Source organism: Pistacia vera, unplaced genomic scaffold (genome assembly GCF_008641045.1).
Source record: "Pistacia vera cultivar Batoury unplaced genomic scaffold, PisVer_v2 Contig316, whole genome shotgun sequence".
NCBI classification, from domain to species: domain Eukaryota; kingdom Viridiplantae; phylum Streptophyta; class Magnoliopsida; order Sapindales; family Anacardiaceae; genus Pistacia; species Pistacia vera.
The window spans coordinates 1-10,023 of NW_022196131.1; the positions used below are offsets into that span (position 1 = coordinate 1).

The following is a 10,023-nucleotide window of genomic DNA, read 5'->3' on the forward strand; positions in this document are numbered from 1 at the left end:
ATGATGTGTCCTAATAATCCGGTGTCCAAACAATCCGACAGCCAAAAGGTCATCTCTCTCTTACAATTATCCAATAGCTCCTACGACGCCAAGTCACACCGCCAGTCAAACGAGTCAACTGGGCCTAATGCAAGTGGATCCAATGGTAATCGGTCTAATGGGCCAAGGTCACAGAATACTAAAGGGAAATTTTTTTGTGACTACTGCAAACGAAGAAACCATGCCCGAGACACCTACTGGAAATTACATGGGCAACCCAATATGTCCAACAAGTAAAATTGGAAATCCTTTAGTTTATCATGTAGCCACAAATATGCCTTTAGGAAATCAAATTTCAACACCACTAATTAGCATAAAACAATACAATCAACTGATTTAGATATTAAATCACATTCCGTAAGCAAATACCTCTACATCCTACATAAGTACATCTTTTTGTCTGAATTCTTTTTGAAATAATATTTGGATAATTGACTCAGGGGCAAGTGACCACATTGTTTGTGACCCGAATTTTTTCCCTACAACCACTAAACCCACCAAACCATCTACATCCATATGCATGCCAAACGAGAATAGTGCTCCAGCCTTTGATATCGGGAATGTCCGTCTCTCTGAATATTTAATCCATAAAAATGTCCTTTTTGTCCATGCCTTTCATTTTAATCTTATCTCCATGTCAAAAAATTGATAGTATATGTCTTTTAAATTTCCTTCCTACTACATGTTCATTTCAAGACCTTTTTACTAGGAAAATGATGGGCTTGGGTGGGGCCTATCATGGTATGTACTACTGGATACCTGGTGAATATTCCAAAAATTTTCCACAGTCTAATAATTGTATTACACAAAATAAAAATTCTAATTGTAATATACAAATATCAATAAAAAATCATTTATTTTCCATCAAGTGTGTCCATTCCTCAGCCTAAACGTTTGATCTATCCCCTTGCAAAACAATCACGTACCACTTTTCCTACAAGTACGACCTCCACTACTCATCCTTTTGCCTTACTTCATCTTGACATTTGGGGACCGTATCATACTCCAAATCATGATAGATCTAGATTCTTTCTCATAATAGTTGATGATTTTTCTCGAGGGATATGAGTATTCCTTATGTTGTCCAAAACTCAAACCCTTACCAACATCCATAATTTCCTATCCATACTACAAACATAGTTTCACACAACAGTGCAACGTATCATAACTAATAATGCCCGTGACTTTTTTAATACTCAATGCTCCTTTTTATTCCTGTCCCTTAGAATTATTCATGAGAGTTCTTGCACTTATACCCCACAACAAAACGAGATAGTAGAATGGAAACATCATCACTTGTTAGAAGTGGCGTGAGCCCTCAAACACCAAGCCCAAATTCTCATATATTTTTTAGGAGAATATGTGGTCATTGTTGCCTACCTAGTCAATTACATGCCCACCCGAGTGCTTGGAGGAAAGACACTTCATGAAGTTCTCTTTGGCAAGTCTTCTAACACTAGCCATCTTCATGTCTTAGGTTGCCTTTGTTACTGTGCTATTATCAGTTCTCATGACAAATTTGGCCCTTGGGCTACTCGCTGTATATTTATGGGTATCCCATGCTCCAGAAGGGTTATCGGTTATATGATCCAAATACCAGCAGATTCTTCATTTCTCGAGATGTCACCTATCATGAATATGTGTTTCTTTTTAAAGACATGAATGCTGGCCAATCAACTCCTAAGCATTTGTCTACATTCATGGATGATGACTTCTCACCATCTCTACTAGGACCTTGTCTTACGATAGTACCTGTTCCTAGCCCACCAATTCCACCAAATTTAGGATCTCTAGTTATCTATACTGACTCTCTTCCAGTCATTATTGATGTACCAACATACACCTCTTCTGATGACAATCCTTCAACATTGCCTCCTGAAGAAACAGTTCCCTCATGACGATCCTCCTGCTGCATTCGACCTCCTATTTAGACAGAAGATTATGTATGTCCTACCATTCCAGAGTCATCAGGTACTACTTATCTAATCTCTAATTATGTCAGTTTTGACCGATTGTCTCTTGCACCAGGATTTGTGCTACTTATATTTCTGCTAATCAAAAGCCCTCATGTTACTCTGATGTCGTTCAACACTATCATTGGCTTCAAGCTATGGTTGTTGAACTTAAAGCCCTGGCTGATAGTTGTACATGGGATTTAGTTCCTCGTCCTTCTCATCGGACTCCTATTGGCTGTAAATGGGTTTACAAAAATCAAATGTTATGCTGATGGTACCATTAAAAGACACAAAGCCCATCTTGTTGCCAAGACTCAACGAGAATGTTTTGATTACTAGGAGACTTTTTCATCCGTTGCCAAGCAGGTCACTATGCAAGCCTTTCTCTTTGTTGCCTCTGTTCGAGATTGGCCACTGCACCAAATAGATGTTCATAATGCTCTCTTCATGGGGATCTTCATAAGGAGATTTACATAGAACTTCCATCGGGGAAGAATATAGTTTGTTGTTTGCAAAAATCGTTATATGGCTTAAAATAGGCATCTTGGCAATGGAATGAGAAATTTACTAAGGCATTCACAAGCGTAGGATTCAAACAATCTAAACATGATTATGCTCTTTTCTCTTGGTAGCAAGGTAATTTTTTCAACGCTCTCATAATTTATGTCGATGATATCCTTATCACTAGAAACAATGAGACCGCCATTAAAGCACTGAAAGAGTACCTCAACAAGTAATTTCGTATCAAAGATCTGGAAGAGTCAAAATATTTCCTAGGAATTGAAATTGCTAGATCTCCATCTAGTATATCCCTTAGTCAGTGCAAATATGTCATGTAACTCATATCAAATTGTGGATTATCAACTTGTGAGTCGAATATTGTGACTATTGAACAAAATATCAAACTCACCACTCAAGAATATGACAATGGGATATCGTCGTCAAAAGCTGATCCACCTCTAAAAGATCCCTCACACTATCAAAGACTTATGAGACAATTACCTTACAATGACACGACCATATATCAACTGTGCAGTTAACATCCTTAGTCAATTCATGCATGCACCAAAACAATCCCATATGGACATAGCGATGAAGATTCTTAGATATTTGAAAGGATGTCTTGGCCTGGGACTTCTCTTACCTCGAGATGGAAACTTGAGTATTACAGCATATTGCGACTTAGATTGGGGTACATGTCCAACGACGAGGAAATCCCTTACTGTTTTCTTTGTTAAACTTGGAGGATCACTCATTTCATGAAAGATAAAGAAGCAGTCAACGGTCTCACTTTTGTCAATAAAAGCTGAATAGTAGAGCCATGGCCAAGACCATGTGCGAGATTGTCTGGATACTTGGGCTTTTGAAGGATTTGAAAGTACAAGTAAAGGGGTATATCACTCTATACTGTGACAACACAGTTGCAAATGACATCACAACGAATCTAGTATTCCATGAAATAACAAAGCATATAGAGATTGATTGCCATTTCATTAGAGAAAAAGTTCAAGAAGGTATCCAACCTATGCACATTCAAACCATGGAACAACCAGCAGATATTTTTACAAAACCATTATATGGTAGATTATATTCACATCTACTATGCAAACTTGGAGTTTACGACATATACAAACTGCAAGTTTGAGGGGAAGTGTTGGAGTGAATCAAGGAATGATTGATATGTTGGAGTAAATCAATTGATTGGTATTATGTTTAATATCAGTATTTTGTTACCTTTTCCTGTGTGATTATGACATTATGACAAATATTGTATTGCCTTTTTATTCCTTTACGCTTTAGCTATAAATAGGTAATGTATACTTGTAGAAAACACACAATTGAATGTAAAACGATTCTTCTCCACTCTTTCTCTGTGGCATACACATACAATCTCTGCTTAGTCTTCTCTTACCTCTCTTGCCTTATTTTGATAATATATATATCTAACTATATTTAAGTAAATAAATAGTTGTTAATGAAATGTAAAGTGTTGAATAAATTAACGTGATAATAATAAGAAAATGATATAAAAAAAAAAATTGTATTCTATGTGTATTATTACAAAACAAAAGATTAAAAAACTTTATATTTCAATCAAAATTGTGAGATAATCTTTCAATTGAGTACCTTTGTTTGAAATTATAATTTAGTTGTGATGAAAGAAAGAATTGATATGCTATATTTAACTTTTTTATTAAAAAAAAATCAAATGCCAATCGTCAAACATGTGCATATATGAGGTAGTTTTATTATTTTGGATAAGATTTTTGAAAAAGTAAAAGTTGGATGGTTAGGATTTAAAAATTAACAAAAAAATCCCATAAGTTTGTTAATTTAGTTAAACACCTCTGCAATAAAACATTGAAAATTAACAAAAAAAACCCCACCCACCCATTAAATGCCAGCAGCCACCATCGCCGAAGGGTGGTTGGAGTCGCCGTATCAGTGCACGACCGATTAGATTTGGCCGGTCGTGTGCCGATATGGCCTTTTCCGGCCAGATCCACCATAGATTTGGTCGAAAAAGGCCAAATCTCAACGGCCAGATCTGGTTACGTTTGGTTGTTAGCGACTACCAAATATATGGCTATCGTTGACAACCAACTACGACCAAAGATTTGACCGTCTTTAGTCGTAGATCTAGCATTTTTCGACCAAATCCACAGCTTATTTGGTCGAAAAATGCTAGATCGGCGTACTACCAGCTAGATCCATCCAGTTTTGTATCATTATACCAGATTCTAACCACCTTCCAGTGGTGGTGGCCGGAATTTGGTATATGTGGGTGAGTGAGGGTATTTTTGTCAAATTAAAAAAAAAATGGAGGTGTTTAGTTAAATTAACAAACCTTAGAGGGTTTAAAAATAATTGAATTAAATATAATAGGATTTTCATAATAAGAAAACAAATATATAAATTTTAGATAGGATAGAGATATGATAATGTGAAAATAATTAAACAAACACGCCCTAAAGTATTCTTAGATTCAATATGCTACACACAGAGTTCCAGATTAAAATAAAAAAACTGAAAAAAAAAGAAAAAGAAAAAAAAAACATAGATGGTTGCGAATGTTTGTACATTGATGAGACTGCTGATTGGCAACCACATTCACAAACTCATCCTTGCTGGACTTCACTATTCTAAGTATTCTTCAACTTCTGCATTTGGTATTTCCGAATTGAAAATTGCAAAAGCATAAATGAAGTCATTAATAATTCTGAAATGTTGATGAGATGAGATAAGGACATGCAGCACATGAGGTGTCTTTTTAACATTGGAATTATGAAAGTTTGACTTTTAGTCTCAATTAAAACAACTTTGTCCCATCTGCCAACAGTAATTACCCACCATATTAATTTAGAGCAGTTTAATTAATGAGGATCCTCAGAGTTTTGTTTTCTTTATGTTAAAAATATCTAAAATAATAGAGTGGTATTAGTTATTTGTTAAACAAATTCATTATCATGAGTTTATGATAGACTGGCATTAGTTTACGTTAAAAATGACAATCTCCATACCCCCTCTTATTGGCCTCTTCTTTTTCTTGGGCTTGGGCTTGTATTCACTTCTCACAAATCCAAATATAATAAAAATGGTTGTATGACAAATTTCGATATTTATAATAACTAATTATTAAATTAAAATTATATGAGGAAGGCCCTAGGACTAGAAGAAAAGAAACCCTAAACCCTTCCATCGTCAACTAAGATTTTTGGGTATATTATTTAAAAAGTCTTAAATTCGATTCTCCTCAATTCTTAATAAGTTTGATTTTCCTCGATTAGTAATAAGTAGGGGTGTTCGGTTCTGGGTACCCTACATATTTTGAAGGAACCGGAACCGACGGTTCCTTGAAATTTGGAACCAGAACCGGAACCGACGGTTCTGGTTCCAGTTCTGGGTACCCTGTAAAATTATATGATCACCCAAAAGTTTTAAAAATGGTAAAAAAACCCTTAAAAACTTACAAATACCCCCCCACCTGGCACTTGTTAACAAAAATAAAATTACAAATTATAAATTTAAAATTACAAACTCCATTACTTTGTAAAGGTAGATTCTCAAAACTCAAACCAACTTACTTTAAATGTTATGAAATATAAATATAAATGTATTCACATTAATTTTTTTATAAAAGTTTTTATTAACCCCCATAATCTTTAATTTTATTTTATATTAGCTTCGGTTCCTGGTTCTGGTTCCTAACTATAAGAACCAGAACCAGAACCGCACAGTAACGGTTCCAAAAATTTGGAACCGGAACCTACCCGTTGACAATTGGTTCTAGGTAGGAACCGGAACTAAACCCAGGGTACCCGCTGGTTCCGATTCCAACCGATTCTTTTGAACACCCCTAGTAAAAAGGATGGACTCAAAATGTCTGTAGTTCGATGTCCCTCGGTTGTTAATAAGGGTGGACTCAAAAGGTCTAAAATTCAATTCTTTTCAATTGTTAATAATAGTGATCACTGAAGGATTACTCTATCATAAACTTCGGAATTCCTAAAGATTAGTTGTGACACTGGCTAGTTACCAAAAAAAAAAAAAAAAAAAAAAAATGCTGAGAAACAAGACTCATCGGCCCAACTCAAGAATCCTATCTCTTACCTTTCTCGATACAATCAATCTTTTTCTCTCTTCCTATTCCATTCTTCTTCTTTACTTTATTTTTTACCATTTTTTCAATACAATTGTTAAACTTTTATTTAATATCAACTTTAACTTTAAACCATTCCTATTTATTATGATAATTTCACTACAATTATAAGATTAATTAATTGTTAGGTTGTATAAATTTAGCATATTTTAACTAATTAAAAGGAGCTTAATATATATTCCTAATCGGATTTTTTTCCGGCTTTGACTTTCCTATCCTTCTTTATTCATCCTTATCTCTTAAGAAAAATAAATAAATAAATAAAAGCACGAAAGAAGTCAACTTTTAGGTTAAAAGTGGTTTAACATCCTATATAAAGGAGAACGAATATTCGAAACTTAATTGGAAATTAAAAGAAAGGGCAATATCGTGATTTAATCTAAACAAGTAGCGAATGTCAACACACAAATAACGCTCGCCACGTCATGTATAAAACGTCAGCCTTCCCCTCAGTCCTCGGATCCATTCACAAGTCACAATTATTTCATTTTCATAAAACACAAGAAATACATAGCCGCACAACTCCTACCAACAACACTAGAATCATTCAAATCCTCTCAATTTTCATCTCATATACCATATTCTAGTAGTATTTTCTTTTCTAGGTTTGCATCTTTTGAAATGTTTTTTATCTTATATTTTCGTTTCTGATTGTTGTCGTCGTCTGTTTTTAAGGAATTCTGACGAGTTTAACGTGTTGGTGATATAGCTGAATAAAGCTTCGATGGGACTTGTAATCTGTAAGTAGGGATTGGAAAATTATATTTTCTTTCGTGAAATAATTTTAAGAATTTCAGCTTAGGGTTTTATTTGCGTGCATGTTTATGACTATTAGCGGTTTTTTTTGTAAGAATTTGATGTTAGAAGTTCATTAGTTTTTGGTTAATGAATTTTTGGTTTGAGCCAAGGATAGATTGGGATTTGGATGCTGAATGATAGTGTAATATATTATTAAATACTGATTTTTTATTTTAATTGTTTGGAAGAATGGTGGATACGGCCATTGTTTCATAAAATTGTGTAATTGTAATTTTTAAATCAACACCTCACTAAAAGCAATGAATGCAATGAGCTTGAGTTGTTAATAATATGATTAAATACGATTAAATCCTATTAGTTATGGTTTCTAAAACACATTATCAAATTATCATATCTCTATCGTGAAACATGAAATTCCTTTTAAACTAAACATAATCCAAATTTGTAAAAGATAATTCTTTTAAGACACCGGTTGGGGAAAGCACAAAACCTCTTTCTTCTCTGTAAACTTTCAGTCACAATTGTATGACTTGTTTTCATGTGTTCTGCAACCACTCAGGATCTTAATTAGGAATTTGAATTTCCTTCTCAACAAAACAAAAAGTTCTTTATATTTTTATTCTTAACGTCTTCAGGAACTTTTACATATATGGCATTTGAATTATGTTTGACTCCCTTTATTCGATGACGTGAATTTATTCTGCTGCTATATTTGTATCCCCTAAGTTTTCTCACATTGTTGCTGGTGGTTGGTATGCCACCACTATTTTCCTATTGGACTTAAATAATTTTTTTAATCATTCGAGTTTTTTTTTTTTTTTTTTTTGTTTTGTTTGTTGATAATTTAATTACTAATGTTTGATGGCTTTGGTTAGGAGGGATTGTATGATAATGGAGTCCCAGGTGGGAGAAGAAGTCTAGCATAGTAAGTCTTTATTCTACGAAGCTCCTCTTGGTTACAGCATTGAAGACCTTCGACCAAACGGCGAATTAAGAAGTTCAGATCTGCTGCTTACTCCAACGTGAGTTTATATAATAGTTTTCTTCGCAAGCTATAATCACACCGAATGACAATAAAATTTCTATGTCATGATTTTAAATTACCAATTCATCCATTTCATGAACAAACTATGTAACAGTTTTATTATTTTCTTATGAGTGTGCTCGCAAGCCATCCTGATACTCCTCAAATTGTGATCTCATCATTAAAGTGATTGGTGAATGTTATCTTGCTTTACTAGTGATTAGTGTAACTGTTTTTCTTCATCAACGACTTCCTCTTTCTTCTCTTTGCAAACTGCATTCTATCTGGCTCGATCTACCTGCGACTTTGGCACCACATGTGATTGCGAAGTACTTTTCAACAGTGATAGTTTTGTTAGACTGCCATGGCAATTCTGCAATTGGTTTGAAGGTTACGAAAGAGGCTTGAATGTCATTTTTGAGCCAGGCATCTTTGCGATCCTGAGGAAAGGGTCTTCGGTACCTCTCGAAGGCCCAGTTAGATGAGATTCTGGCACCAGCTGAGTGACTATAGTTCGTCACTGTCAAATGATCAAGTTTGACTTATGTCTGTCGGAGTCAAGCCTCTTTGTCTCTCATACAAGATCATCATCAAAACCTGTGGGACAACAAAGTTACTTTTTTCAATCCCACCAATCCTGAAGTTGGCTGAGACCCTTTCGCTGAATCAATCAGTGACGTCACCCAGACGGCTCTCATCGTAATTTTCTCAAGAGAAATTGTGTTCTTGATAGCTACTTTGGGAAGCTCGGTTCAGGCAGCAATGCTTATGTAATTGGTGGGTGTTGCAGTCCCAAAAATGGCAGTCGATACACTTGCGTCTGCAGAATCAGTGTATCTCTTGTGACCCGTTTAACACTTAGAGATGTGCATGACAGACTGGACAGGGAAATGGCCTCTGTTTTTTACAAGACCCAATCAGGTTCGGTCGTGGTACAATGACCATTAATTCTGGTATCAGAGACAGTTCTTCCAGAATCCAAGATATGTGATTTTGAGGTTGACCTGCGGTTATTCAATGAATTCAATTGAAGGGACTGCTATCCTACTATCCATTTTACCCCAGGGACGGGTTTCAGTAGCAAGCTTTGAACGGTGGGTTATGATCTGAAAGAAGAGATTTGAGTGAGCTGGTGGAGAGGTGTTGGTTGTTTCCAACCAAATGATTTCTCCATTGTCTGTGCAACGTGTGAGGTCGCGAGGAAGTTTCTTGAGCAGGACTGTTGTTGGATGTGAAGGGATACTGTTGCGAAGAGAGTGGCCTTGAAGAGCTTGGAATGGGCGGTTCAGTTGTCTTCCAGAAATATGTTAGGACTGGGGCAATGCTCTCCTAGATCAACTCTGAGATGCTGCTGGAAAGAGGAAGAAGATGAAGAATCTAAATAATTGTTATGTTTACTTTTAAATTTCTGGGCTTTTGATAATAAAATAATTGATTTGGATGGGTCAAATGTTGAGTTGTCTAGTGTCTGTATAAGCGGGCGATATATTCAGATTTGTTGTGCGAGTCTTATATTATGGACTCTGTTTCATTCAGATGTATTGGCAGTGTTGGATTGATCTGAGTTCATTCAGGAGTTTATCAGC

General features: G+C 35.3%; 1 pseudogene; it reads left to right on the forward strand.

Annotated features, from left to right (window-relative positions):
• Positions 1-3,315: 3,315 nt before the first annotated feature.
• On the forward strand, positions 3,316-9,822 carry LOC116136493 (annotated as a pseudogene).
• The last annotated feature ends 201 nt before the right edge of the window (positions 9,823-10,023 follow it).